Below are 25,759 nucleotides of genomic sequence, written 5' to 3'. Positions count from 1 at the left end.
GCATGCACGTTATCCATGTGAAGAGGCATAAGCAGATGCTACCATTCTGCGAGATTCCTGCAGAATGTGTACGAATTGCGTTGATATAGAGAGCACAAGTGAGCTAAAATCGACGCCTCCGTGGCGCAATCGGCTAGCGCGTTCGGCTGTTAACCGAAAGGTTGGTGGTTCGAGCCCACCCGGGGGCGAAATCGTTGTAACCGTCACCGAGGTGAGGACATACGTCAACTTTGTTAGAGATACACAGCTAGTGTGGCAATTTGGCTGCGAAGGTGTGATGCCACAGATGCTTATACACATTCAGGCAGGTTGCACTGTAGGTAAAAACATGGCCCTACACAGACGTTCTACTGTTTTCCTATTTATTCACCATGTGTGACACTGCAGTGGAGCGACGCCCACTACAAAAGACGTTTTATTTACGTTCAATTTGAGCGTATACGTCGCGAGTGCCATATGACAGGGCCTGTCTCTCGATGTCGATTTGTATTTTGTGTCTCTTAAGTGTCGGTCTCCAGTAGGCCGCTGTTGGCCGAGCGACGTGCAGTCGCCTTACATGAGGCCCCATGGGCAACGCCAGTGCCACTGTGAACAACAGCAAACTGTAGCCAGAGAGTGGAGCCGAAAGGCGCATTTCGCAGTCGAGCCACGTTATCCCACAAGCTGTGCACTAGGACAAGAAATTGCAGACCGCAAACTTTTGGTGGCCTGACGGTCGTCGCCGATCGTAAGGGCGAAACAGTCGAGAGATTTGGAGAACGGCAGTGTGAACACTCCCAGCAGCAGCAGTGCGCCAAATCAATTATCTGGTCGAGGGCTGCAAGATTCAGTGTGATGAAGTGAGAATTCGAGGATAGCTCGCAAATACAAAGCTGCCGCCTTCTTAGCTCAGTGGTAGAGCGCTGGTCTTGTAAACCAGGAGTCGTGAGTTCGAACCTCACAGAAGGCATCCATTTTTTTAACTTTCCTGCAACGTGCGGAGCTACCTCGACCAATATCTATCACATGGCAGTACACTGAATGAAAGGGATGTTCTTCAACCTATGACAAGTATTCTACTGGCCTAGGAGGTTTTCTGAATGCATAGGCAGAACAGTGGTTTGTATGCATTTTGTAGTATAATGTCATTCGTTTATGAGCGTCGCTACAGTGTGCATGCACGTTATCCATGTGAAGAGGCATAAGCAGATTCTACCATTCTGCGAGATTCCTGCAGAATGTGTACGAATTGCGTTGATATAGAGAGCAAAAGTGGGCCAAAATCGACGCCTCCGTGGCGCAATCGGCTAGCGCGTTCGGCTGTTAACCGAAAGGTTGGTGGTTCGAGCCCACCTGGGGGCGAAATCGTTTTAACCGTCACCGAGGTGAGGACATACGTCAACTTTGTTAGAGATACACAGCTAGTGTGGCAATTTGGCTGCGAAGGAGTGATGCCACAGATGCTTATACACATTCAGGCAGGTGGCACTGTAGGTAAAAACATGGCCCTACACAGACGTTCTACTGTTTTCCTATGTATTCACCATGTGTGACACTGCAGTGGAGCGACGCCCACTACGAAAGACGTTTTATTTACATTCAATTTGAGCGTATACGTCGCGAGTGCCATATGACAGGGCCTGTCTCTCGATGTCGATTTGTATTTTGTGTCTCTTAAGTGTCGGTCTGCAGTAGGCCGCTGTTGGCCGAGCGACGTGCAGTCGCCTTACATGAAGCCCCATGGGCAACGCCAGTGCCACTGTGAACAACAGCAAACTGTAGCCAGAGAGTGGAGCCGAAAGGCGCATTTCGCAGTCGAGCCACGTTATCCCACAAGCTGTGCACTAGGACAAGAAATTGCAGACCGCAAACTTTTGGTGGCCTGACGGTCGTCGCCGATCGTAAGGGCGAAACAGTCGAGAGATTTGGCGAATGGCAGTGTGAACACTCCCAGCAGCAGCAGTGCGCCAAATCAATTATCTGGTCGAGGGCTGCAAGATTCAGTGTGATGAAGTGAGAATTCGAGGATAGCTCGCAAATACAAAGCTGCCGCCTTCTTAGCTCAGTGGTAGAACGCTGGTCTCGTAAACCAGGAGTCGTGAGTTCGAACCTCACAGAAGGCATCCATTTTTTTAACTTTCCTGCAACGTGCGGAGCTACCTCGACCAATATCTATCACATGGCAGTACACTGAATGAAAGGGATGTTCTTCAACCTATGACAAGTATTCTACTGGCCTAGGAGGTTTTCTGAATGCATAGGCAGAACAGTGGTTTGTATGCATTTTGTAGTATAATGTCATTCGTTTATGAGCGTCGCTACAGTGTGCATGCACGTTATCCATGTGAAGAGGCATAAGCAGATGCTACCATTCTGCGAGATTCCTGCAGAATGTGTACGAATTGCGTTGATATAGAGAGCAAAAGTGAGCCAAAATCGACGCCTCCGTGGCGCAATCGGCTAGCGCGTTCGGCTGTTAACCGAAAGGTTGGTGGTTCGAGCCCACCTGGGGGCGAAATCGTTTTAACCGTCACCGAGGTGAGGACATACGTCAACTTTGTTAGAGATACACAGCTAGTGTGGCAATTTGGCTGCGAAGGAGTGATGCCACAGATGCTTATACACATTCAGGCAGGTGGCACTGTAGGTAAAAACATGGCCCTACACAGACGTTCTACTGTTTTCCTATTTATTCACCATGTGTGACACTGCAGTGGAGCGACGCCCACTACAAAAGACGTTTTATTTACATTCAATTTGAGCGTATACGTCGCGAGTGCCATATGACAGGGCCTGTCTCTCGATGTCGATTTGTATTTTGTGTCTCTTAAGTGTCGGTCTGCAGTAGGCCGCTGTTGGCCGAGCGACGTGCAGTCGCCTTACATGAAGCCCCATGGGCAACGCCAGTGCCACTGTGAACAACAGCAAACTGTAGCCAGAGAGTGGAGCCGAAAGGCGCATTTCGCAGTCGAGCCACGTTATCCCACAAGCTGTGCACTAGGACAAGAAATTGCAGACCGCAAACTTTTGGTGGCCTGACGGTCGTCGCCGATCGTAAGGGCGAAACAGTCGTGAGATTTGGAGAACGGCAGTGTGAACACTCCCAGCAGCAGCAGTGCGCCAAATCAATTATCTGGTAGAGGGCTGCAAGATTCAGTGTGATGAAGTGAGAATTCGGGGATAACTCGCAAATACAAAGCTGCCGCCTTCTTAGCTCAGTGGTAGAGCGCTGGTCTCGTAAACCAGGAGTCGTGAGTTCGAACCTAACAGAAGGCATCCATTTTTTTAACTTTCCTGCAACGTGCGGAGCTACCTCGACCAATATCTATCACATGGCAGTACACTGAATGAAAGGGATGTTCTTCAACCTATGACAAGTATTCTACTGGCCTAGGAGGTTTTCTGAATGCATAGGCAGAACAGTGGTTTGTATGCATTTTGTAGTATAATGTCATTCGTTTATGAGCATCGCTACAGTGTGCATGCACGTTATCCATGTGAAGAGGCATAAGCAGATGCTACCATTCTGCGAGATTCCTGCAGAATGTGTACGAATTGCATTGATATAGAGAGCAAAAGTGAAACAAAATCGACGCCTCCGTGGCGCAATCGGCTAGCGCGTTCGGCTGTTAACCGAAAGGTTGGTGGTTCGAGCCCACCCGGGGGCGAAATCGTTTTAACCGTCACCGAGGTGAGGACATACGTCAACTTTGTTAGAGATACACAGCTAGTGTGGCAATTTGGCTGCGAAGGAGTGATGCCACAGATGCTTATACACATTCAGGCAGGTGGCACTGTAGGTAAAAACATGGCCCTACACAGACGTTCTACTGTTTTCCTATTTATTCACCATGTGTGACACTGCAGTGGAGCGACGCCCACTACGAAAGACGTTTTATTTACATTCAATTTGAGCGTATACGTCGCGAGTGCCATATGACAGGGCCTGTCTCTCGATGTCGATTTGTATTTTGTGTCTCTTAAGTGTCGGTCTGCAGTAGGCCGCTGTTGGCCGAGCGACGTGCAGTCGCCTTACATGAAGCCCCATGGGCAACGCCAGTGCCACTGTGAACAACAGCAAACTGTAGCCAGAGAGTGGAGCCGAAAGGCGCATTTCGCAGTCGAGCCACGTTATCCCACAAGCTGTGCACTAGGACAAGAAATTGCAGACCGCAAACTTTTGGTGGCCTGACGGTCGTCGCCGATCGTAAGGGCGAAACAGTCGAGAGATTTGGAGAACGGCAATGTGGACACTCCCAGCAGCAGCAGTGCGCCAAATCAATTATCTGGTCGAGGGCTGCAAGATTCAGTGTGATGAAGTGAGAATTCGGGGATAGCTCGCAAGTTCAAAGCTGCCGCCTTCTTAGCTCAGTGGTAGAGCACTGGTCTCGTAAACCAGGAGTCGTGAGTTCGAACCTCACAGAAGGCATCCATTTTTTTAACTTTCCTGCAACGTTCGGAGCTACCTCGAGCAATATCTATCACATGGCAGTACACTGAAAGAAAGGGATGTTCTACAACCTATGTCAAGTATTCTACTGGCCTAGGAGGTTTTCTGAATGCATAGGCAGAACAGTGGTTTGTATGCATTTTGTAGTATAATGTCATTCGTTTATGAGCGTCGCAACAGTGTGCATGCACGTTATCCATGTGAAGAGGCATAAGCAGATGCTACCATTCTGCGAGATTCCTGCAGAATGTGTACGAATTGCGTTGATATAGAGAGCAAAAGTTAGCCAAAATCGACGCCTCCGTGGCGCAATCGGCTAGCGCGTTCGGCTGTTAACCGAAAGGTTGGTGGTTCGAGCCCACCCGGGGGCGACATCGTTTTAACCGTCACCGAGGTGAGGACATACGTCAACTTTGTTAGAGATACACAGCTAGTGTGGCAATTTGGCTGCGAAGGAGTGATGCCACAGATGCTTATACACATTCAGGCAGGTGGCACTGTAGGTAAAAACATGGCCCTACACAGACGTTCTACTGTTTTCCTATTTATTCACCATGTGTGACACTGCAGTGGAGCGACGCCCACTACAAAAGACGTTTTATTTACATTCAATTTGAGCGTATACGTCGCGAGTGCCATATGACAGGGCCTGTCTCTCGATGTCGATTTGTATTTTGTGTCTCTTAAGTGTCGGTCTGCAGTAGGCCGCTGTTGGCCGAGCGACGTGCAGTCGCCTTACATGAAGCCGCATGGGCAACGCCAGTGCCACTGTGAACAACAGCAAACTGTAGCCAGAGAGTGGAGCCGAAAGGCGCATTTCGCAGTCGAGCCACGTTATCCCACAAGCTGTGCACTAGGACAAGAAATTGCAGACCGCAAACTTTTGGTGGCCTGACGGTCGTCGCCGATCGTAAGGGCGAAACAGTCGAGAGATTTGGAGAACGGCAATGTGGACACTCCCAGCAGCAGCAGTGCGCCAAATCAATTATCTGGTCGAGGGCTGCAAGATTCAGTGTGATGAAGTGAGAATTCGGGGATAGCTCGCAAGTTCAAAGCTGCCGCCTTCTTAGCTCAGTGGTAGAGCACTGGTCTCGTAAACCAGGAGTCGTGAGTTCGAACCTCACAGAAGGCATCCATTTTTTTAACTTTCCTGCAACGTTCGGAGCTACCTCGAGCAATATCTATCACATGGCAGTACACTGAAAGAAAGGGATGTTCTACAACCTATGTCAAGTATTCTACTGGCCTAGGAGGTTTTCTGAATGCATAGGCAGAACAGTGGTTTGTATGCATTTTGTAGTATAATGTCATTCGTTTATGAGCGTCGCTACAGTGTGCATGCACGTTATCCATGTGAAGAGGCATAAGCAGATGCTACCATTCTGCGAGATTCCTGCAGAATGTGTACGAATTGCGTTGATATAGAGAGCAAAAGTTAGCCAAAATCGACGCCTCCGTGGCGCAATCGGCTAACGCGTTCGGCTGTTAACCGAAAGGTTGGTGGTTCGAGCCCACCCGGGGGCGAAATCGTTTTAACCGTCACCGAGGTGAGGACATACGTCAACTTTGTTAGAGATACACAGCTAGTGTGGCAATTTGGCTGCGAAGGAGTGATGCCACAGATGCTTATACACATTCAGGCAGGTGGCACTGTAGGTAAAAACATGGCCCTACACAGACGTTCTACTGTTTTCCTATTTATTCACCATGTGTGACACTGCAGTGGAGCGACGCCCACTACAAAAGACGTTTTATTTACATTCAATTTGAGCGTATACGTCGCGAGTGCCATATGACAGGGCCTGTCTCTCGATGTCGATTTGTATTTTGTGTCTCTTAAGTGTCGGTCTGCAGTAGGCCGCTGTTGGCCGAGCGACGTGCAGTCGCCTTACATGAAGCCCCATGGGCAACGCCAGTGCCACTGTGAACAACAGCAAACTGTAGCCAGAGAGTGGAGCCGAAAGGCGCATTTCGCAGTCGAGCCACGTTATCCCACAAGCTGTGCACTAGGACAAGAAATTGCAGACCGCAAACTTTTGGTGGCCTGACGGTCGTCGCCGATCGTAAGGGCGAAACAGTCGAGAGATTTGGAGAACGGCAATGTGGACACTCCCAGCAGCAGCAGTGCGCCAAATCAATTATCTGGTCGAGGGCTGCAAGATTCAGTGTGATGAAGTGAGAATTCGAGGATAGCTCGGAAATACAAAGCTGCCGCCTTCTTAGCTCAGTGGTAGAGCGCTGGTCTCGTAAACCAGGAGTCGTGAGTTCGAACCTCACAGAAGGCATCCATTTTTTTAACTTTCCTGCAACGTGCGGAGCTACCTCGACCAATATCTATCACATGGCAGTACACTGAATGAAAGGGATGTTCTTCAACCTATGACAAGTATTCTACTGGCCTAGGAGGTTTTCTGAATGCATAGGCAGAACAGTGGTTTGTATGCATTTTGTAGTATAATGTCATTCGTTTATGAGCGTCGCTACAGTGTGCATGCACGTTATCCATGTGAAGAGGCATAAGCAGATGCTACCATTCTGCGAGATTCCTGCAGAATGTGTACGAATTGCGTTGATATAGAGAGCAAAAGTGAGCCAAAATCGACGCATCCGTGGCGCAATCGGCTAGCGCGTTCGGCTGTTAACCGAAAGGTTGGTGGTTCGAGCCCACCCGGGGGCGAAATCGTTTTAACCGTCACCGAGGTGAGGACATACGTCAACTTTGTTAGAGATACACAGCTAGTGTGGCAATTTGGCTGCGAAGGAGTGATGCCACAGATGCTTATACACATTCAGGCAGGTGGCACTGTAGGTAAAAACATGGCCCTACACAGACGTTCTACTGTTTTCCTATGTATTCACCATGTGTGACACTGCAGTGGAGCGACGCCCACTACGAAAGACGTTTTATTTACATTCAATTTGAGCGTATACGTCGCGAGTGCCATATGACAGGGCCTGTCTCTCGATGTCGATTTGTATTTTGTGTCTCTTAAGTGTCGGTCTGCAGTAGGCCGCTGTTGGCCGAGCGACGTGCAGTCGCCTTACATGAAGCCCCATGGGCAACGCCAGTGCCACTGTGAACAACAGCAAACTGTAGCCAGAGAGTGGAGCCGAAAGGCGCATTTCGCAGTCGAGCCACGTTATCCCACAAGCTGTGCACTAGGACAAGAAATTGCAGACCGCAAACTTTTGGTGGCCTGACGGTCGTCGTCGATCGTAAGGGCGAAACAGTCGAGAGATTTGGAGAACGGCAATGTGGACACTCCCAGCAGCAGCAGTGCGCCAAATCAATTATCTGGTCGAGGGCTGCAAGATTCAGTGTGATGAAGTGAGAATTCGGGGATAGCTCGCAAATTCAAAGCTGCCGCCTTCTTAGCTCAGTGGTAGAACACTGGTCTCGTAAACCAGGAGTCGTGAGTTCGAACCTCACAGAAGGCATCCATTTTTTTAACTTTCCTGCAACTTGCGGAGCTACCTCGAGCAATATCTATCACATGGCAGTACACTGAATGAAAGGGATGTTCTTCAACCTATGACAAGTATTCTACTGGCCTAGGAGGTTTTCTGAATGCATAGGCAGAACAGTGGTTTGTATGCATTTTGTAGTATAATGTCATTCGTTTATGAGCGTCGCTACAGTGTGCATGCACGTTATCCATGTGAAGAGGCATAAGCAGATGCTACCATTCTGCGAGATTCCTGCAGAATGTGTACGAATTGCGTTGATATAGAGAGCAAAAGTTAGCCAAAATCGACGCCTCCGTGGCGCAATCGGCTAGCGCGTTCGGCTGTTAACCGAAAGGTTGGTGGTTCGAGCCCACCCGGGGGCGAAATCGTTTTAACCGTCACCGAGGTGAGGACATACGTCAACTTTGTTAGAGATACACAGCTAGTGTGGCAATTTGGCTGCGAAGGAGTGATGCCACAGATGCTTATACACATTCAGGCAGGTGGCACTGTAGGTAAAAACATGGCCCTACACAGACGTTCTACTGTTTTCCTATTTATTCACCATGTGTGACACTGCAGTGGAGCGACTCCCACTACAAAAGACGTTTTATTTACATTCAATTTGAGCGTATACGTCGCGAGTGCCATATGACAGGGCCTGTCTCTCGATGTCGATTTGTATTTTGTGTCTCTTAAGTGTCGGTCTGCAGTAGGCCGCTGTTGGCCGAGCGACGTGCAGTCGCCTTACATGAAGCCCCATGGGCAACGCCAGTGCCACTGTGAACAACAGCAAACTGTAGCCAGAGAGTGGAGCCGAAAGGCGCATTTCGCAGTCGAGCCACGTTATCCCACAAGCTGTGCACTAGGACAAGAAATTGCAGACCGCAAACTTTTGGTGGCCTGACGGTCGTCGCCGATCGTAAGGGCGAAACAGTCGAGAGATTTGGAGAACGGCAATGTGGACACTCCCAGCAGCAGCAGTGCGCCAAATCAATTATCTGGTCGAGGGCTGCAAGATTCAGTGTGATGAAGTGAGAATTCGGGGATAGCTCGCAAGTTCAAAGCTGCCGCCTTCTTAGCTCAGTGGTAGAGCACTGGTCTCGTAAACCAGGAGTCGTGAGTTCGAACCTCACAGAAGGCATCCATTTTTTTAACTTTCCTGCAACGTTCGGAGCTACCTCGAGCAATATCTATCACATGGCAGTACACTGAAAGAAAGGGATGTTCTACAACCTATGTCAAGTATTCTACTGGCCTAGGAGGTTTTCTGAATGCATAGGCAGAACAGTGGTTTGTATGCATTTTGTAGTATAATGTCATTCGTTTATGAGCGTCGCTACAGTGTGCATGCACGTTATCCATGTGAAGAGGCATAAGCAGATGCTACCATTCTGCGAGATTCCTGCAGAATGTGTACGAATTGCGTTGATATAGAGAGCAAAAGTTAGCCAAAATCGACGCCTCCGTGGCGCAATCGGCTAGCGCGTTCGGCTGTTAACCGAAAGGTTGGTGGTTCGAGCCCACCCGGGGGCGAAATCGTTTTAACCGTCACCGAGGTGAGGACATACGTCAACTTTGTTAGAGATACACAGCTAGTGTGGCAATTTGGCTGCGAAGGAGTGATGCCACAGATGCTTATACACATTCAGGCAGGTGGCACTGTAGGTAAAAACATGGCCCTACACAGACGTTCTACTGTTTTCCTATTTATTCACCATGTGTGACACTGCAGTGGAGCGACGCCCACTACAAAAGACGTTTTATTTACATTCAATTTGAGCGTATACGTCGCGAGTGCCATATGACAGGGCCTGTCTCTCGATGTCGATTTGTATTTTGTGTCTCTTAAGTGTCGGTCTGCAGTAGGCCGCTGTTGGCCGAGCGACGTGCAGTCGCCTTACATGAAGCCCCATGGGCAACGCCAGTGCCACTGTGAACAACAGCAAACTGTAGCCAGAGAGTGGAGCCGAAAGGCGCATTTCGCAGTCGAGCCACGTTATCCCACAAGCTGTGCACTAGGACAAGAAATTGCAGACCGCAAACTTTTGGTGGCCTGACGGTCGTCGCCGATCGTAAGGGCGAAACAGTCGAGAGATTTGGAGAACGGCAATGTGGACACTCCCAGCAGCAGCAGTGCGCCAAATCAATTATCTGGTCGAGGGCTGCAAGATTCAGTGTGATGAAGTGAGAATTCGAGGATAGCTCGGAAATACAAAGCTGCCGCCTTCTTAGCTCAGTGGTAGAGCGCTGGTCTCGTAAACCAGGAGTCGTGAGTTCGAACCTCACAGAAGGCATCCATTTTTTTAACTTTCCTGCAACGTGCGGAGCTACCTCGACCAATATCTATCACATGGCAGTACACTGAATGAAAGGGATGTTCTTCAACCTATGACAAGTATTCTACTGGCCTAGGAGGTTTTCTGAATGCATAGGCAGAACAGTGGTTTGTATGCATTTTGTAGTATAATGTCATTCGTTTATGAGCGTCGCTACAGTGTGCATGCACGTTATCCATGTGAAGAGGCATAAGCAGATGCTACCATTCTGCGAGATTCCTGCAGAATGTGTACGAATTGCGTTTATATAGAGAGCAAAAGTGAGCCAAAATCGACGCATCCGTGGCGCAATCGGCTAGCGCGTTCGGCTGTTAACCGAAAGGTTGGTGGTTCGAGCCCACCCGGGGGCGAAATCGTTTTAACCGTCACCGAGGTGAGGACATACGTCAACTTTGTTAGAGATACACAGCTAGTGTGGCAATTTGGCTGCGAAGGAGTGATGCCACAGATGCTTATACACATTCAGGCAGGTGGCACTGTAGGTAAAAACATGGCCCTACACAGACGTTCTACTGTTTTCCTATGTATTCACCATGTGTGACACTGCAGTGGAGCGACGCCCACTACGAAAGACGTTTTATTTACATTCAATTTGAGCGTATACGTCGCGAGTGCCATATGACAGGGCCTGTCTCTCGATGTCGATTTGTATTTTGTGTCTCTTAAGTGTCGGTCTGCAGTAGGCCGCTGTTGGCCGAGCGACGTGCAGTCGCCTTACATGAAGCCCCATGGGCAACGCCAGTGCCACTGTGAACAACAGCAAACTGTAGCCAGAGAGTGGAGCCGAAAGGCGCATTTCGCAGTCGAGCCACGTTATCCCACAAGCTGTGCACTAGGACAAGAAATTGCAGACCGCAAACTTTTGGTGGCCTGACGGTCGTCGTCGATCGTAAGGGCGAAACAGTCGAGAGATTTGGAGAACGGCAATGTGGACACTCCCAGCAGCAGCAGTGCGCCAAATCAATTATCTGGTCGAGGGCTGCAAGATTCAGTGTGATGAAGTGAGAATTCGGGGATAGCTCGCAAATTCAAAGCTGCCGCCTTCTTAGCTCAGTGGTAGAACACTGGTCTCGTAAACCAGGAGTCGTGAGTTCGAACCTCACAGAAGGCATCCATTTTTTTAACTTTCCTGCAACTTGCGGAGCTACCTCGAGCAATATCTATCACATGGCAGTACACTGAATGAAAGGGATGTTCTTCAACCTATGACAAGTATTCTACTGGCCTAGGAGGTTTTCTGAATGCATAGGCAGAACAGTGGTTTGTATGCATTTTGTAGTATAATGTCATTCGTTTATGAGCGTCGCTACAGTGTGCATGCACGTTATCCATGTGAAGAGGCATAAGCAGATGCTACCATTCTGCGAGATTCCTGCAGAATGTGTACGAATTGCGTTGATATAGAGAGCAAAAGTTAGCCAAAATCGACGCCTCCGTGGCGCAATCGGCTAGCGCGTTCGGCTGTTAACCGAAAGGTTGGTGGTTCGAGCCCACCCGGGGGCGAAATCGTTTTAACCGTCACCGAGGTGAGGACATACGTCAACTTTGTTAGAGATACACAGCTAGTGTGGCAATTTGGCTGCGAAGGAGTGATGCCACAGATGCTTATACACATTCAGGCAGGTGGCACTGTAGGTAAAAACATGGCCCTACACAGACGTTCTACTGTTTTCCTATTTATTCACCATGTGTGACACTGCAGTGGAGCGACTCCCACTACAAAAGACGTTTTATTTACATTCAATTTGAGCGTATACGTCGCGAGTGCCATATGACAGGGCCTGTCTCTCGATGTTGATTTGTATTTTGTGTCTCTTAAGTGTCGGTCTGCAGTAGGCCGCTGTTGGCCGAGCGACGTGCAGTCGCCTTACATGAAGCCCCATGGGCAACGCCAGTGCCACTGTGAACAACAGCAAACTGTAGCCAGAGAGTGGAGCCGAAAGGCGCATTTCGCAGTCGAGCCACGTTATCCCACAAGCTGTGCACTAGGACAAGAAATTGCAGACCGCAAACTTCTGGTGGCCTGACGGTCGTCGCCGATCGTAAGGGCGAAACAGTCGAGAGATTTGGAGAACGGCAATGTGGACACTCCCAGCAGCAGCAGTGCGCCAAATCAATTATCTGGTCGAGGGCTGCAAGATTCAGTGTGATGAAGTGAGAATTCGGGGATAGCTCGCAAGTTCAAAGCTGCCGCCTTCTTAGCTCAGTGGTAGAGCAGTGGTCTCGTAAACCAGGAGTCGTGAGTTCGAACCTCACAGAAGGCATCCATTTTTTTTAACTTTCCTGCAACGTGCGGAGCTACCTCGAGCAATATCTATCACATGGCAGTACACTGAATGAAAGGGATGTTCTTCAACCTATGACAAGTATTCTACTGGCCTAGGAGGTTTTCTGAATGCATAGGCAGAACAGTGGTTTGTATGCATTTTGTAGTATAATGTCATTCGTTTATGAGCGTCGCTACAGTGTGCATGCACGTTATCCATGTGAAGAGGCATAAGCAGATGCTACCATTCTGCGAGATTCCTGCAGAATGTGTACGAATTGCGTTGATATAGAGAGCAAAAGTTAGCCAAAATCGACGCCTCCGTGGCGCAATCGGCTAGCGCGTTCGGCTGTTAACCGAAAGGTTGGTGGTTCGAGCCCACCCGGGGGCGAAATCGTTTTAACCGTCACCGAGGTGAGGACATACGTCAACTTTGTTAGAGATACACAGCTAGTGTGGCAATTTGGCTGCGAAGGAGTGATGCCACAGATGCTTATACACATTCAGGCAGGTGGCACTGTAGGTAAAAACATGGCCCTACACAGACGTTCTACTGTTTTCCTATTTATTCACCATGTGTGACACTGCAGTGGAGCGACGCCCACTACAAAAGACGTTTTATTTACATTCAATTTGAGCGTATACGTCGCGAGTGCCATATGACAGGGCCTGTCTCTCGATGTCGATTTGTATTTTGTGTCTCTTAAGTGTCGGTCTGCAGTAGGCCGCTGTTGGCCGAGCGACGTGCAGTCGCCTTACATGAAGCCCCATGGGCAACGCCAGTGCCACTGTGAACAACAGCAAACTGTAGCCAGAGAGTGGAGCCGAAAGGCGCATTTCGCAGTCGAGCCACGTTATCCCACAAGCTGTGCACTAGGACAAGAAATTGCAGACCGCAAACTTTTGGTGGCCTGACGGTCGTCGCCGATCGTAAGGGCGAAACAGTCGAGAGATTTGGAGAACGGCAATGTGGACACTCCCAGCAGCAGCAGTGCGCCAAATCAATTATCTGGTCGAGGGCTGCAAGATTCAGTGTGATGAAGTGAGAATTCGGGGATAGCTCGCAAGTTCAAAGCTGCCGCCTTCTTAGCTCAGTGGTAGAGCACTGGTCTCGTAAACCAGGAGTCGTGAGTTCGAACCTCACAGAAGGCATCCATTTTTTTAACTTTCCTGCAACGTGCGGAGCTACCTCGAGCAATATCTATCACATGGCAGTACACTGAAAGAAAGGGATGTTCTACAACCTATGTCAAGTATTCTACTGGCCTAGGAGGTTTTCCGAATGCATAGGCAGAACAGTGGTTTGTATGCATTTTGTAGTATAATGTCATTCGTTTATGAGCGTCGCTACAGTGTGCATGCACGTTATCCATGTGAAGAGGCATAAGCAGATGCTACCATTCTGCGAGATTCCTGCAGAATGTGTACGAATTGCGTTGATATAGAGAGCAAAAGTGAGCCAAAATCGACGCCTCCGTGGCGCAATCGGCTAGCGCGTTCGGCTGTTAACCGAAAGGTTGGTGGTTCGAGCCCACCCGGGGGCGAAATCGTTTTAACCGTCACCGAGGTGAGGACATACGTCAACTTTGTTAGAGATACACAGCTAGTGTGGCAATTTGGCTGCGAAGGAGTGATGCCACAGATGCTTATACACATTCAGGCAGGTGGCACTGTAGGTAAAAACATGGCCCTACACAGACGTTCTACTGCTTTCCTATTTATTCACCATGTGTGACACTGCAGTGGAGCGACGCCCACTACAAAAGACGTTTTATTTACGTTCAATTTGAGCGTATACGTCGCGAGTGCCATATGACAGGGCCTGTCTCTCGATGTCGATTTGTATTTTGTGTCTTTTAAGTGTCGGTCTGCAGTAGGCCGTTGTTGGCCGAGCGACGTGCAGTCGCCTTACATGAAGCCCCATGGGCAACGCCAGTGCCACTGTGAACAACAGCAAACTGTAGCCAGAGAGTGGAGCCGAAAGGCGCATTTCGCAGTCGAGCCACGTTATCCCACAAGCTGTGCACTAGGACAAGAAATTGCAGACCGCAAACTTTTGGTGGCCTGACGGTCGTCGCCGATCGTAAGGGCGAAACGGTCGAGAGATTTGGAGAACGGCAATGTGGACACTCCCAGCAGCAGCAGTGCGCCAAATCAATTATCTGGTCGAGGGCTGCAAGATTCAGTGTGATGAAGTGAGAATTCGGGGATAGCTCGCAAGTTCAAAGCTGCCGCCTTCTTAGCTCAGTGGTAGAGCACTGGTCTCGTAAACCAGGAGTCGTGAGTTCGAACCTCACAGAAGGCATCCATTTTTTTAACTTTCCTGCAACGTGCGGAGCTACCTCGAGCAATATCTATCACATGGCAGTACACTGAATGAAAGGGATGTTCTACAATCTATGTCAAGTATTCTACTGGCCTAGGAGGTTTTCTGAATGCATAGGCAGAACAGTGGTTTGTATGCATTTTGTAGTATAATGTCATTCGTTTATGAGCGTCGCTACAGTGTGCATGCACGTTATCCATGTGAAGAGGCATAAGCAGATGCTACCATTCTGCGAGATTCCTGCAGAATGTGTACGAATTGCGTTGATATAGAGAGCACAAGTGAGCCAAAATCAACGCCTACGTGGCGCAATCGGCTAGCGCGTTCGGCTGTTAACCGGAAGGTTGGTGGTTCGAGCCCACCTGGGAGCGAAATCGTTTTAACCGTCACCGAGGTGAGGACATACGTCAACTTTGTTAGAGATACACAGCTAGTGTGGCAATTTGGCTGCGAAGGAGTGATGCCACAGATGCTTATACACATTCAGGCAGGTGGCACTGTAGGTAAAAACATGGCCCTACACAGACGTTCTACTGTTTTCCTATTTATTCACCATGTGTGACACTGCAGTGGAGCGACGCCCACTACAAAAGACGTTTTATTTACATTCAATTTCAGCGTATACGTCGCGAGTGCCATATGACAGGGCCTGTCTCTCGATGTCGATTTGTATTTTGTGTCTCTTAAGTGTCGGTCTGCAGTAGGCTGCTGTTGGCCGAGCGACGTGCAGTCGCCTTACATGAAGCCCCATGGGCAACGCCAGTGCCACTGTGAACAACAGCAAACTGTAGCCAAAGAGTGGAGCCGAAAGGCGCATTTCGCAGTCGAGCCACGTTATCCCACAAGCTGTGCACTAGGACAAGAAATTGCAGACCGCAAACTTTTGGTGGCCTGACGGTCGTCGCCGATCGTAAGGGCGAAACAGTCGAGAGATTTGGAGAACGGCAGTGTGGACACTCCCAGCAGCAGCAGTGCGCCAAATCAATTATCTGGTCGAGGGCTGCAAGATTCAGTGTGATGAAGTGAGAATTCGGGGATAGCTCGCAAATACAAAGCTGCCGCCTTCTTAGCTCAGTGGTAGAGCGCTGGTCTCGTAAACCAGGAGTCGTGAGTTCGAACCTCACAGAAGGCATCCATTTTTTTAACTTTCCTGCAACGTGCGGAGCTACCTCGACCAATATCTATCACATGGCAGTACACTGAATGAAAGGGATGTTCTTCAACCTATGACAAGTATTCTACTGGCCTAGGAGGTTTTCTGAATGCATAGGCAGAACAGTGGTTTGTATGCATTTTGTAGTATAATGTCATTCGTTTATGAGCGTCGCTACAGTGTGCATGCACGTTATCCATGTGAAGAGGCATAAGCAGATGCTACCATTCTGCGAGATTCCTGCAGAATGTGTACGAATTGCGTTGATATAGAGAGCAAAAGTGAGCCAAAATCGACGCCTCCGTGGCGCAATCGGCTAGCGCGTTCGGCTGTTAACCGAAAGGTTGGTGGTTCGAGCCCACCCGGGGGCGAAATCGTTTTAACCGTAACCGAGGTGAGGACATACGTCAACTTTGTTAGAGATACACAGCTAGTGTGGCAATTTGGCTGCGAAGGAGTGATGCCACAGATGCTTATACACATTCAGGCAGGTGGCACTGTAGGTAAAAACATGGCCCTACACAGACGTTCTACTGTTTTCCTATTTATTCACCATGTGTGACACTGCAGTGGAGCGACGCCCACTACAAAAGACGTTTTATTTACATTCAATTTCAGCGTATACGTCGCGAGTGCCATATGACAGGGCCTGTCTCTCGATGTCGATTTGTATTTTGTGTCTCTTAAGTGTCGGTCTGCAGTAGGCTGCTGTTGGCCGAGCGACGTGCAGTCGCCTTACATGAAGCCCCATGGGCAACGCCAGTGCCACTGTGAACAACAGCAAACTGTAGCCAAAGAGTGGAGCCGAAAGGCGCATTTCGCAGTCGAGCCACGTTATCCCACAAGCTGTGCACTAGGACAAGAAATTGCAGACCGCAAACTTTTGGTGGCCTGACGGTCGTCGCCGATCGTAAGGGCGAAACAGTCGAGAGATTTGGAGAACGGCAGTGTGGACACTCCCAGCAGCAGCAGTGCGCCAAATCAATTATCTGGTCGAGGGCTGCAAGATTCAGTGTGATGAAGTGAGAATTCGGGGATAGCTCGCAAATACAAAGCTGCCGCCTTCTTAGCTCAGTGGTAGAGCGCTGGTCTCGTAAACCAGGAGTCGTGAGTTCGAACCTCACAGAAGGCATCCATTTTTTTAACTTTCCTGCAACGTGCGGAGCTACCTCGACCAATATCTATCACATGGCAGTACACTGAATGAAAGGGATGTTCTTCAACCTATGACAAGTATTCTACTGGCCTAGGAGGTTTTCTGAATGCATAGGCAGAACAGTGGTTTGTATGCATTTTGTAGTATAATGTCATTCGTTTATGAGCGTCGCTACAGTGTGCATGCACGTTATCCATGTGAAGAGGCATAAGCAGATGCTACCATTCTGCGAGATTCCTGCAGAATGTGTACGAATTGCGTTGATATAGAGAGCAAAAGTGAGCCAAAATCGACGCCTCCGTGGCGCAATCGGCTAGCGCGTTCGGCTGTTAACCGAAAGGTTGGTGGTTCGAGCCCACCCGGGGGCGAAATCGTTTTAACCGTAACCGAGGTGAGGACATACTTCAACTTTGTTAGAGATACACAGCTAGTGTGGCAATTTGGCTGCGAAGGAGTGATGCCACAGATGCTTATACACATTCAGGCAGGTGGCACTGTAGGTAAAAACATGGCCCTACACAGACGTTCTACTGTTTTCCTATGTATTCACCATGTGTGACACTGCAGTGGAGCGACGCCCACTACGAAAGACGTTTTATTTACATTCAATTTGAGCGTATACGTCGCGAGTGCCATATGACAGGGCCTGTCTCTCGATGTCGATTTGTATTTTGTGTCTCTTAAGTGTCGGTCTGCAGTAGGCCGCTGTTGGCCGAGCGACGTGCAGTCGCCTTACATGAAGCCCCATGGGCAACGCCAGTGCCACTGTGAACAACAGCAAACTGTAGCCAGAGAGTGGAGCCGAAAGGCGCATTTCGCAGTCGAGCCACGTTATCCCACAAGCTGTGCACTAGGACAAGAAATTGCAGACCGCAAACTTTTGGTGGCCTGACGGTCGTCGCCGATCGTAAGGGCGAAACAGTCGAGAGATTTGGAGAACGGCAATGTGGACACTCCCAGCAGCAGCAGCGCGCCAAATCAATTATCTGGTCGAGGGCTGCAAGATTCAGTGTGATGAAGTGAGAATTCGGGGATAGCTCGCAAATTCAAAGCTGCCGCCTTCTTAGCTCTGTGGTAGAGCACTGGTCTCGTAAACCAGGAGTCGTGAGTTCGAACCTCACAGAAGGCATCCATTTTTTTAACTTTCCTGCAACGTGCGGAGCTACCTCGAGCAATATCTATCACATGGCAGTACACTGAATGAAAGGGATGTTCTACAACCTATGTCAAGTATTCTACTGGCCTAGGAGGTTTTCTGAATGCATAGGCAGAACAGTGGTTTGTATGCATTTTGTAGTATAATGTCATTCGTTTATGAGCGTCGCTACAGTGTGCATGCACGTTATCCATGTGAAGAGGCATAAGAAGATGCTACCATTCTGCGAGTTTCCTGCAGAATGTGTACGAATTGCGTTGATATGGAGAGCACAAGTGAGCCAAAATCGACGCCTCCGTGGCGCAATCGGCTAGCGCGTTCGGCTGTTAACCGAAAGGTTGGTGGTTCGAGCCCACCCGGGGGCGAAATCGTTTTAACCGTCACCGAGGTGAGGACATACGTCAACTTTGTTAGAGATACACAGCTAGTGTGGCAATTTGGCTGCGAAGGAGTGATGCCACAGATGCTTATACACATTCAGGCAGGTGGCACTGTAGGTAAAAACATGGCCCTACACAGACGTTCTACTGTTTTCCTATTTATTCACCATGTGTGACACTGCAGTGGAGCGACGCCCACTACAAAAGACGTTTTATTTACATTCAATTTCAGCGTATACGTCGCGAGTGCCATATGACAGGGCCTGTCTCTCGATGTCGATTTGTATTTTGTGTCTCTTAAGTGTCGGTCTGCAGTAGGCCGCTGTTGGCCGAGCGACGTGCAGTCGCCTTACATGAAGCCCCATGGGCAACGCCAGTGCCACTGTGAACAACAGCAAACTGTAGCTAGAGAGTGGAGCCGAAAGGCGCATTTCGCAGTCGAGCCACGTTATCCCACAAGCTGTGCACTAGGACAAGAAATTGCAGACCGCAAACTTTTGGTGGCCTGACGGTCGTCGCCGATCGTAAGGGCGAAACAGTCGAGAGATTTGGAGAACGGCAGTGTGGACACTCCCAGCAGCAGCAGTGCGCCAAATCAATTATCTGGTCGAGGGCTGCAAGATTCAGTGTGATGAAGTGAGAATTCGGGGATAGCTCGCAAATTCAAAGCTGCCGCCTTCTTAGCTCTGTGGTAGAGCACTGGTCTCGTAAACCAGGAGTCGTGAGTTCGAACCTCACAGAAGGCATCCATTTTTTTAACTTTACTGCAACGTGCGGAGCTACCTCGAGCAATATCTATCACATGGCAGTACACTGAATGAAAGGGATGTTCTTCAACCTATGACAAGTATTCTACTGGCCTAGGAGGTTTTCTGAATGCATAGGCAGAACAGTGGTTTGTATGCATTTTGTAGTATAATGTCATTCGTTTATGAGCGTCGCTACAGTGTGCATGCACGTTATCCATGTGAAGAGGCATAAGCAGATGCTACCATTCTGCGAGATTCCTGCAGAATGTGTACGAATTGCGTTGATATAGAGAGCAAAAGTGAGCCAAAATCGACGCATCCGTGGCGCAATCGGCTAGCGCGTTCGGCTGTTAACCGAAAGGTTGGTGGTTCGAGCCCACCCGGGGGCGAAATCGTTTTAACCGTCACCGAGGTGAGGACATACGTCAACTTTGTTAGAGATACACAGCTAGTGTGGCAATTTGGCTGCGAAGGAGTGATGCCACAGATGCTTATACACATTCAGGCAGGTGGCACTGTAGGTAAAAACATGGCCCTACACAGACGTTCTACTGTTTTCCTATGTATTCACCATGTGTGACACTGCAGTGGAGCGACGCCCACTACGAAAGACGTTTTATTTACATTCAATTTGAGCGTATACGTCGCGAGTGCCATATGACAGGGCCTGTCTCTCGATGTCGATTTGTATTTTGTGTCTCTTAAGTGTCGGTCTGCAGTAGGCCGCTGTTGGCCGAGCGACGTGCAGTCGCCTTACATGAAGCCCCATGGGCAACGCCAGTGCCACTGTGAACAACAGCAAACTGTAGCCAGAGAGTGGAGCCGAAAGGCGCATTTCGCAGTCGAGCCACGTTATCCCACAAGCTGTGCACTAGGACAAGAAATTGCAGACCGCAAACTTTTGGTGGCCTGACGGTCGTCGTCGATCGTAAGGGCGAAACAGTCGAGAGATTTGGAGAACGGCAATGTGGACACTCCCAGCAGCAGCAGTGCGCCAAATCAATTATCTGGTCGAGGGCTGCAAGATTCAGTGTGATGAAGTGAGAATTCGGGGATAGCTCGCAAATTCAAAGCTGCCGCCTTCTTAGCTCAGTGGTAGAACACTGGTCTCGTAAACCAGGAGTCGTGAGTTCGAACCTCACAGAAGGCATCCATTTTTTTAACTTTCCTGCAACTTGCGGAGCTACCTCGAGCAATATCTATCACATGGCAGTACACTGAATGAAAGGGATGTTCTTCAACCTATGACAAGTATTCTACTGGCCTAGGAGGTTTTCTGAATGCATAGGCAGAACAGTGGTTTGTATGCATTTTGTAGTATAATGTCATTCGTTTATGAGCGTCGCTACAGTGTGCATGCACGTTATCCATGTGAAGAGGCATAAGCAGATGCTACCATTCTGCGAGATTCCTGCAGAATGTGTACGAATTGCGTTGATATAGAGAGCAAAAGTTAGCCAAAATCGACGCCTCCGTGGCGCAATCGGCTAACGCGTTCGGCTGTTAACCGAAAGGTTGGTGGTTCGAGCCCACCCGGGGGCCAAATCGTTTTAACCGTCACCGAGGTGAGGACATACGTCAACTTTGTTAGAGATACACAGCTAGTGTGGCAATTTGGCTGCGAAGGAGTGATGCCACAGATGCTTATACACATTCAGGCAGGTGGCACTGTAGGTAAAAACATGGCCCTACACAGACGTTCTACTGTTTTCCTATTTATTCACCATGTGTGACACTGCAGTGGAGCGACTCCCACTACAAAAGACGTTTTATTTACATTCAATTTGAGCGTATACGTCGCGAGTGCCATATGACAGGGCCTGTCTCTCGATGTCGATTTGTATTTTGTGTCTCTTAAGTGTCGGTCTGCAGTAGGCCGCTGTTGGCCGAGCGACGTGCAGTCGCCTTACATGAAGCCCCATGGGCAACGCCAGTGCCACTGTGAACAACAGCAAACTGTAGCCAGAGAGTGGAGCCGAAAGGCGCATTTCGCAGTCGAGCCACGTTATCCCACAAGCTGTGCACTAGGACAAGAAATTGCAGACCGCAAACTTTTGGTGGCCTGACGGTCGTCGCCGATCGTAAGGGCGAAACAGTCGAGAGATTTGGAGAACGGCAATGTGGACACTCCCAGCAGCAGCAGTGCGCCAAATCAATTATCTGGTCGAGGGCTGCAAGATTCAGTGTGATGAAGTGAGAATTCGGGGATAGCTCGCAAGTTCAAAGCTGCCGCCTTCTTAGCTCAGTGGTAGAGCAGTGGTCTCGTAAACCAGGAGTCGTGAGTTCGAACCTCACAGAAGGCATCCATTTTTTTAACTTTCCTGCAACGTGCGGAGCTACCTCGACCAATATCTATCACATGGCAGTACACTGAATGAAAGGGATGTTCTTCAACCTATGACAAGTATTCTACTGGCCTAGGAGGTTTTCTGAATGCATAGGCAGAACAGTGGTTTGTATGCATTTTGTAGTATAATGTCATTCGTTTATGAGCGTCGCTACAGTGTGCATGCACGTTATCCATGTGAAGAGGCATAAGCAGATGCTACCATTCTGCGAGATTCCTGCAGAATGTGTACGAATTGCGTTGATATAGAGAGCAAAAGTGAGCCAAAATCCACGCCTCCGTGGCGCAATCGGCTAGCGTGTTCGGCTGTTAACCGAAAGGTTGGTGGTTCGAGCCCACCCGGGGGCGAAATCGTTTTAACCGTCACCGAGGTGAGGACATACGTCAACTTTGTTAGAGATACACAGCTAGTGTGGCAATTTGGCTGCGAAGGAGTGATGCCACAGATGCTTATACACATTCAGGCAGGTGGCACTGTAGGTAAAAACATGGCCCTACACAGACGTTCTACTGTTTTCCTATGTATTCACCATGTGTGACACTGCAGTGGAGCGACGCCCACTACGAAAGACGTTTTATTTACATTCAATTTGAGCGTATACGTCGCGAGTGCCATATGACAGGGCCTGTCTCTCGATGTCGATTTGTATTTTGTGTCTTTTAAGTGTCGGTCTGCAGTAGGCCGCTGTTGGCCGAGCGACGTGCAGTCGCCTTACATGAAGCCCCATGGGCAACGCCAGTGCCACTGTGAACAACAGCAAACTGTAGCCAGAGAGTGGAGCCGAAAGGCGCATTTCGCAGTCGAGCCACGTTATCCCACAAGCTGTGCACTAGGACAAGAAATTGCAGACCGCAAACTTTTGGTGGCCTGACGGTCGTCGCCGATCGTAAGGGCGAAACAGTCGAGAGATTTGGAGAACGGCAATGTGGACACTCCCAGCAGCAGCAGTGCGCCAAATCAATTATCTGGTCGAGGGCTGCAAGATTCAGTGTGATGAAGTGAGAATTCGGGGATAGCTCGCAAGTTCAAAGCTGCCGCCTTCTTAGCTCAGTGGTAGAGCAGTGGTCTCGTAAACCAGGAGTCGTGAGTTCGAACCTCACAGAAGGCAACCATTTTTTTAACTTTCCTGCAACGTGCGGAGCTACCTCGAGCAATATCTATCACATGGCAGTACACTGAAAGAAAGGGATGTTCTACAACCTATGTCAAGTATTCTACTGGCCTAGGAGGTTTTCTGAATGCATAGGCAGAACAGTGGTTTGTATGCATTTTGTAGTATAATGTCATTCGTTTATGAGCGTCGCTACAGTGTGCATGCACGTTATCCATGTGAAGAGGCATAAGCAGATGCTACCATTCTGCGAGATTCCTGCAGAATGTGTACGAATTGCGTTGATATAGAGAGCACAAGTGAGCCAAAGTCAACGCCTCCGTGGCGCAATTGGCTAGCGCGTTCGGCTGTTAACCGGAAGGTTGGTGGTTCGAGCCCACCCGGGGGCGAAATCGTTTTAACCGTCATCGAGGTGAGGACATACATCAACTTTGTTAGAGATACACAGCTAGTGTGGCAATTTGGCTGCGAAGGAGTGATGCCACAGATGCTTATACACATTCAGGCAGGTGGCACTGTAGGTTAAAACATGGCCCTACACAGACGTTCTACTGTTTTCCTATGTATTCACCATGTGTGACACTGCAGTGGAGCGACGCCCACTACAAAAGACGTTTTATTTACATTCAATTTGAGCGTATACGTCGCGAGTGCCATATGACAGGGCCTGTCTCTCGATGTCGATTTGTATTTTGTGTCTCTTAAGTGTCGGTCTGCAGTAGGCCGCTGTTGGCCGAGCGACGTGCAGTCGCCTTACATGAAGCCCCATGGGCAACGCCAGTGCCACTGTGAACAACAGCAAACTGTAGCCAGAGAGTGGAGCCGAAAGGCGCATTTCGCAGTCGAGCCACGTTATCCCACAAGCTGTGCACTCGGTCAAGAAATTGCAGACCGCAAACGTTTGGTGGCCTGACGGTCGTCGCCGATCGTAAGGGCGAAACAGTCGAGAGATTTGGAGAACGGCAATGTGGACACTCCCAGCAGCAGCAGTGCGCCAAATCAATTATCTGGTCGAGGGCTGCAAGATTCAGTGTGATGAAGTGAGAATTCGGGGATAGCTCGCAAATTCAAAGCTGCCGCCTTATTAGCTCAGTGGTAGAACACTGGTCTCGTAAACCAGGAGTCGTGAGTTCGAACCTCACAGAAGACATCCATTTTTTTAACTTTCCTGCAACGTGCGGAGCTACCTCGAGCAATATCTATCACATGGCAGTACACTGAATGAAAGGGATGTTCTTCAACCTATGACAAGTATTCTACTGGCCTAGGAGGTTTTCTGAATGCATAGGCAGAACAGTGGTTTGTATGCATTTTGTAGTATAATGTCATTCGTTTATGAGCGTCGCTACAGTGTGCATGCACGTTATCCATGTGAAGAGGCATAAGCAGATGCTACCATTCTGCGAGATTCCTGCAGAATGTGTACGAATTGCGTTGATATAGAGAGCAAAAGTGAGCCAAAATCGACGCCTCCGTGGCGCAATTGGCTAGCGCGTTCGGCTGTTAACCGGAAGGTTGGTGGTTCGAGCCCACCCGGGGGCGAAATCGTTTTAACCGTCACCGAGGTGAGGACATACATCAACTTTGTTAGAGATACACAGCTAGTGTGGCAATTTGGCTGCGAAGGAGTGATGCCACAGATGCTTATACACATTCAGGCAGGTGGCACTGTAGGTTAAAACATGGCCCTACACAGACGTTCTACTGTTTTCCTATGTATTCACCATGTGTGACACTGCAGTGGAGCGACGCCCACTACAAAAGACGTTTTATTTACATTCAATTTGAGCGTATACGTCGCGAGTGCCATATGACAGGGCCTGTCTCTCGATGTCGATTTGTATTTTGTGTCTCTTAAGTGTCGGTCTGCAGTAGGCCGCTGTTGGCCGAGCGACGTGCAGTCGCCTTACATGAAGCCCCATGGGCAACGCCAGTGCCACTGTGAACAACAGCAAACTGTAGCCAGAGAGTGGAGCCGAAAGGCGCATTTCGCAGTCGAGCAACGTTATCCCACAAGCTGTGCACTAGGACAAGGAATTGCAGACCGCAAACGTTTGGTGGCCTGACGGTCGTCGCCGATCGTAAGGGCGAAACAGTCGAGAGATTTGGAGAACGGCAATGTGGACACTCCCAGCAGCAGCAGTGCGCCAAATCAATTATCTGGTCGAGGGCTGAGAGATTCAGTGTGATGAAGTGAGAATTCGGGGATAGCTCGCAAATTCAAAGCTGCCGCCTTATTAGCTCAGTGGTAGAACACTGGTCTCGTAAACCAGGAGTCGTGAGTTCGAACCTCACAGAAGGCATCCATTTTTTTAACTTTCCTGCAACGTGCGGAGCTACCTCGAGCAATATCTATCACATGGCAGTACACTGAATGAAAGGGATGTTCTTCAACCTATGTCAAGTATTCTACTGGCCTAGGAGGTTTTCTGAATGCATAGGCAGAACAGTGGTTTGTATGCATTTTGTAGTATAATGTCATTCGTTTATGAGCGTCGCTACAGTGTGCATGCACGTTATCCATGTGAAGAGGCATAAGCAGATGCTACCATTCTGCGAGATTCCTGCAGAATGTGTACGAATTGCGTTGATATAGAGAGCAAAAGTGAGCCAAAATCGACGCCTCCGTGGCGCAATCGGCTAGCGCGTTCGGCTGTTAACCGAAAGGTTGGTGGTTCGAGCCCACCCGGGGGCGCAATCGTTTTAACCGTCACCGAGGTGAGGACATACGTCAACTTTGTTAGAGATACACAGCTAGTGTGGCAATTTGGCTGCGAAGGAGTGATGCCACAGATGCTTATACACATTCAGGCAGGTGGCACTGTAGGTAAAAACATGGCCCTACACAGACGTTCTACTGTTTTCCTATGTATTCACCATGTGTGACACTGCAGTGGAG

The 25,759-nt window shown here is 49.3% G+C and overlaps 45 non-coding genes across 45 annotated transcripts; all 45 read left to right on the top strand.

Annotated features, from left to right (window-relative positions):
- Positions 1-114: 114 nt before the first annotated feature.
- Trnan-guu (transfer RNA asparagine (anticodon GUU)) lies at positions 115-188 on the top strand. The gene has a single exon. It is a non-coding gene; the product is annotated as a tRNA-Asn (tRNA).
- Positions 189-877: 689 nt separating this feature from the next.
- On the top strand, positions 878-949 carry Trnat-ugu (transfer RNA threonine (anticodon UGU)). The gene has a single exon. It is a non-coding gene; the product is annotated as a tRNA-Thr (tRNA).
- A 318-nt stretch (positions 950-1,267) lies between these two features.
- Positions 1,268-1,341, top strand: Trnan-guu (transfer RNA asparagine (anticodon GUU)). The gene has a single exon. It is a non-coding gene; the product is annotated as a tRNA-Asn (tRNA).
- A 689-nt stretch (positions 1,342-2,030) lies between these two features.
- Trnat-cgu (transfer RNA threonine (anticodon CGU)) lies at positions 2,031-2,102 on the top strand. Its single transcript has one exon. It is a non-coding gene; the product is annotated as a tRNA-Thr (tRNA).
- Positions 2,103-2,420: 318 nt separating this feature from the next.
- Positions 2,421-2,494, top strand: Trnan-guu (transfer RNA asparagine (anticodon GUU)). Its single transcript has one exon. It is a non-coding gene; the product is annotated as a tRNA-Asn (tRNA).
- Positions 2,495-3,183: 689 nt separating this feature from the next.
- On the top strand, positions 3,184-3,255 carry Trnat-cgu (transfer RNA threonine (anticodon CGU)). The gene has a single exon. It is a non-coding gene; the product is annotated as a tRNA-Thr (tRNA).
- Positions 3,256-3,573: 318 nt separating this feature from the next.
- Trnan-guu (transfer RNA asparagine (anticodon GUU)) lies at positions 3,574-3,647 on the top strand. The gene has a single exon. It is a non-coding gene; the product is annotated as a tRNA-Asn (tRNA).
- Positions 3,648-4,336: 689 nt separating this feature from the next.
- Positions 4,337-4,408, top strand: Trnat-cgu (transfer RNA threonine (anticodon CGU)). The gene has a single exon. It is a non-coding gene; the product is annotated as a tRNA-Thr (tRNA).
- Positions 4,409-4,726: 318 nt separating this feature from the next.
- Trnan-guu (transfer RNA asparagine (anticodon GUU)) lies at positions 4,727-4,800 on the top strand. The gene has a single exon. It is a non-coding gene; the product is annotated as a tRNA-Asn (tRNA).
- A 689-nt stretch (positions 4,801-5,489) lies between these two features.
- Positions 5,490-5,561, top strand: Trnat-cgu (transfer RNA threonine (anticodon CGU)). The gene has a single exon. It is a non-coding gene; the product is annotated as a tRNA-Thr (tRNA).
- Positions 5,562-5,879: 318 nt separating this feature from the next.
- Trnan-guu (transfer RNA asparagine (anticodon GUU)) lies at positions 5,880-5,953 on the top strand. The gene has a single exon. It is a non-coding gene; the product is annotated as a tRNA-Asn (tRNA).
- Positions 5,954-6,642: 689 nt separating this feature from the next.
- Trnat-cgu (transfer RNA threonine (anticodon CGU)) lies at positions 6,643-6,714 on the top strand. Its single transcript has one exon. It is a non-coding gene; the product is annotated as a tRNA-Thr (tRNA).
- A 318-nt stretch (positions 6,715-7,032) lies between these two features.
- On the top strand, positions 7,033-7,106 carry Trnan-guu (transfer RNA asparagine (anticodon GUU)). The gene has a single exon. It is a non-coding gene; the product is annotated as a tRNA-Asn (tRNA).
- A 689-nt stretch (positions 7,107-7,795) lies between these two features.
- Positions 7,796-7,867, top strand: Trnat-cgu (transfer RNA threonine (anticodon CGU)). The gene has a single exon. It is a non-coding gene; the product is annotated as a tRNA-Thr (tRNA).
- Positions 7,868-8,185: 318 nt separating this feature from the next.
- Positions 8,186-8,259, top strand: Trnan-guu (transfer RNA asparagine (anticodon GUU)). The gene has a single exon. It is a non-coding gene; the product is annotated as a tRNA-Asn (tRNA).
- Positions 8,260-8,948: 689 nt separating this feature from the next.
- Positions 8,949-9,020, top strand: Trnat-cgu (transfer RNA threonine (anticodon CGU)). Its single transcript has one exon. It is a non-coding gene; the product is annotated as a tRNA-Thr (tRNA).
- A 318-nt stretch (positions 9,021-9,338) lies between these two features.
- Positions 9,339-9,412, top strand: Trnan-guu (transfer RNA asparagine (anticodon GUU)). The gene has a single exon. It is a non-coding gene; the product is annotated as a tRNA-Asn (tRNA).
- A 689-nt stretch (positions 9,413-10,101) lies between these two features.
- Positions 10,102-10,173, top strand: Trnat-cgu (transfer RNA threonine (anticodon CGU)). The gene has a single exon. It is a non-coding gene; the product is annotated as a tRNA-Thr (tRNA).
- A 318-nt stretch (positions 10,174-10,491) lies between these two features.
- Trnan-guu (transfer RNA asparagine (anticodon GUU)) lies at positions 10,492-10,565 on the top strand. Its single transcript has one exon. It is a non-coding gene; the product is annotated as a tRNA-Asn (tRNA).
- Positions 10,566-11,254: 689 nt separating this feature from the next.
- Positions 11,255-11,326, top strand: Trnat-cgu (transfer RNA threonine (anticodon CGU)). Its single transcript has one exon. It is a non-coding gene; the product is annotated as a tRNA-Thr (tRNA).
- A 318-nt stretch (positions 11,327-11,644) lies between these two features.
- Trnan-guu (transfer RNA asparagine (anticodon GUU)) lies at positions 11,645-11,718 on the top strand. The gene has a single exon. It is a non-coding gene; the product is annotated as a tRNA-Asn (tRNA).
- Positions 11,719-12,407: 689 nt separating this feature from the next.
- Positions 12,408-12,479, top strand: Trnat-cgu (transfer RNA threonine (anticodon CGU)). Its single transcript has one exon. It is a non-coding gene; the product is annotated as a tRNA-Thr (tRNA).
- A 319-nt stretch (positions 12,480-12,798) lies between these two features.
- Trnan-guu (transfer RNA asparagine (anticodon GUU)) lies at positions 12,799-12,872 on the top strand. Its single transcript has one exon. It is a non-coding gene; the product is annotated as a tRNA-Asn (tRNA).
- Positions 12,873-13,561: 689 nt separating this feature from the next.
- Positions 13,562-13,633, top strand: Trnat-cgu (transfer RNA threonine (anticodon CGU)). The gene has a single exon. It is a non-coding gene; the product is annotated as a tRNA-Thr (tRNA).
- A 318-nt stretch (positions 13,634-13,951) lies between these two features.
- Positions 13,952-14,025, top strand: Trnan-guu (transfer RNA asparagine (anticodon GUU)). The gene has a single exon. It is a non-coding gene; the product is annotated as a tRNA-Asn (tRNA).
- A 689-nt stretch (positions 14,026-14,714) lies between these two features.
- Positions 14,715-14,786, top strand: Trnat-cgu (transfer RNA threonine (anticodon CGU)). The gene has a single exon. It is a non-coding gene; the product is annotated as a tRNA-Thr (tRNA).
- A 318-nt stretch (positions 14,787-15,104) lies between these two features.
- Trnan-guu (transfer RNA asparagine (anticodon GUU)) lies at positions 15,105-15,178 on the top strand. Its single transcript has one exon. It is a non-coding gene; the product is annotated as a tRNA-Asn (tRNA).
- A 689-nt stretch (positions 15,179-15,867) lies between these two features.
- Trnat-cgu (transfer RNA threonine (anticodon CGU)) lies at positions 15,868-15,939 on the top strand. The gene has a single exon. It is a non-coding gene; the product is annotated as a tRNA-Thr (tRNA).
- Positions 15,940-16,257: 318 nt separating this feature from the next.
- On the top strand, positions 16,258-16,331 carry Trnan-guu (transfer RNA asparagine (anticodon GUU)). The gene has a single exon. It is a non-coding gene; the product is annotated as a tRNA-Asn (tRNA).
- A 689-nt stretch (positions 16,332-17,020) lies between these two features.
- Trnat-cgu (transfer RNA threonine (anticodon CGU)) lies at positions 17,021-17,092 on the top strand. The gene has a single exon. It is a non-coding gene; the product is annotated as a tRNA-Thr (tRNA).
- A 318-nt stretch (positions 17,093-17,410) lies between these two features.
- Positions 17,411-17,484, top strand: Trnan-guu (transfer RNA asparagine (anticodon GUU)). The gene has a single exon. It is a non-coding gene; the product is annotated as a tRNA-Asn (tRNA).
- A 689-nt stretch (positions 17,485-18,173) lies between these two features.
- Positions 18,174-18,245, top strand: Trnat-cgu (transfer RNA threonine (anticodon CGU)). Its single transcript has one exon. It is a non-coding gene; the product is annotated as a tRNA-Thr (tRNA).
- A 318-nt stretch (positions 18,246-18,563) lies between these two features.
- Positions 18,564-18,637, top strand: Trnan-guu (transfer RNA asparagine (anticodon GUU)). Its single transcript has one exon. It is a non-coding gene; the product is annotated as a tRNA-Asn (tRNA).
- A 689-nt stretch (positions 18,638-19,326) lies between these two features.
- On the top strand, positions 19,327-19,398 carry Trnat-cgu (transfer RNA threonine (anticodon CGU)). Its single transcript has one exon. It is a non-coding gene; the product is annotated as a tRNA-Thr (tRNA).
- Positions 19,399-19,716: 318 nt separating this feature from the next.
- On the top strand, positions 19,717-19,790 carry Trnan-guu (transfer RNA asparagine (anticodon GUU)). The gene has a single exon. It is a non-coding gene; the product is annotated as a tRNA-Asn (tRNA).
- A 689-nt stretch (positions 19,791-20,479) lies between these two features.
- On the top strand, positions 20,480-20,551 carry Trnat-cgu (transfer RNA threonine (anticodon CGU)). Its single transcript has one exon. It is a non-coding gene; the product is annotated as a tRNA-Thr (tRNA).
- Positions 20,552-20,869: 318 nt separating this feature from the next.
- On the top strand, positions 20,870-20,943 carry Trnan-guu (transfer RNA asparagine (anticodon GUU)). The gene has a single exon. It is a non-coding gene; the product is annotated as a tRNA-Asn (tRNA).
- A 689-nt stretch (positions 20,944-21,632) lies between these two features.
- Positions 21,633-21,704, top strand: Trnat-cgu (transfer RNA threonine (anticodon CGU)). The gene has a single exon. It is a non-coding gene; the product is annotated as a tRNA-Thr (tRNA).
- A 318-nt stretch (positions 21,705-22,022) lies between these two features.
- On the top strand, positions 22,023-22,096 carry Trnan-guu (transfer RNA asparagine (anticodon GUU)). Its single transcript has one exon. It is a non-coding gene; the product is annotated as a tRNA-Asn (tRNA).
- A 689-nt stretch (positions 22,097-22,785) lies between these two features.
- On the top strand, positions 22,786-22,857 carry Trnat-cgu (transfer RNA threonine (anticodon CGU)). Its single transcript has one exon. It is a non-coding gene; the product is annotated as a tRNA-Thr (tRNA).
- A 318-nt stretch (positions 22,858-23,175) lies between these two features.
- Positions 23,176-23,249, top strand: Trnan-guu (transfer RNA asparagine (anticodon GUU)). The gene has a single exon. It is a non-coding gene; the product is annotated as a tRNA-Asn (tRNA).
- Positions 23,250-23,938: 689 nt separating this feature from the next.
- Positions 23,939-24,010, top strand: Trnat-cgu (transfer RNA threonine (anticodon CGU)). The gene has a single exon. It is a non-coding gene; the product is annotated as a tRNA-Thr (tRNA).
- Positions 24,011-24,328: 318 nt separating this feature from the next.
- Positions 24,329-24,402, top strand: Trnan-guu (transfer RNA asparagine (anticodon GUU)). Its single transcript has one exon. It is a non-coding gene; the product is annotated as a tRNA-Asn (tRNA).
- Positions 24,403-25,091: 689 nt separating this feature from the next.
- Trnat-cgu (transfer RNA threonine (anticodon CGU)) lies at positions 25,092-25,163 on the top strand. The gene has a single exon. It is a non-coding gene; the product is annotated as a tRNA-Thr (tRNA).
- A 318-nt stretch (positions 25,164-25,481) lies between these two features.
- On the top strand, positions 25,482-25,555 carry Trnan-guu (transfer RNA asparagine (anticodon GUU)). Its single transcript has one exon. It is a non-coding gene; the product is annotated as a tRNA-Asn (tRNA).
- Positions 25,556-25,759: the final 204 nt, after the last annotated feature.

The sequence above is a fragment of the Schistocerca gregaria genome, chromosome 5 (assembly GCF_023897955.1).
Source record: "Schistocerca gregaria isolate iqSchGreg1 chromosome 5, iqSchGreg1.2, whole genome shotgun sequence".
Classification (NCBI taxonomy): domain Eukaryota; kingdom Metazoa; phylum Arthropoda; class Insecta; order Orthoptera; family Acrididae; genus Schistocerca; species Schistocerca gregaria.
Note: the sequence above shows the minus strand (reverse complement) of the source record. Positions and strands in the feature narration are given on the sequence as shown.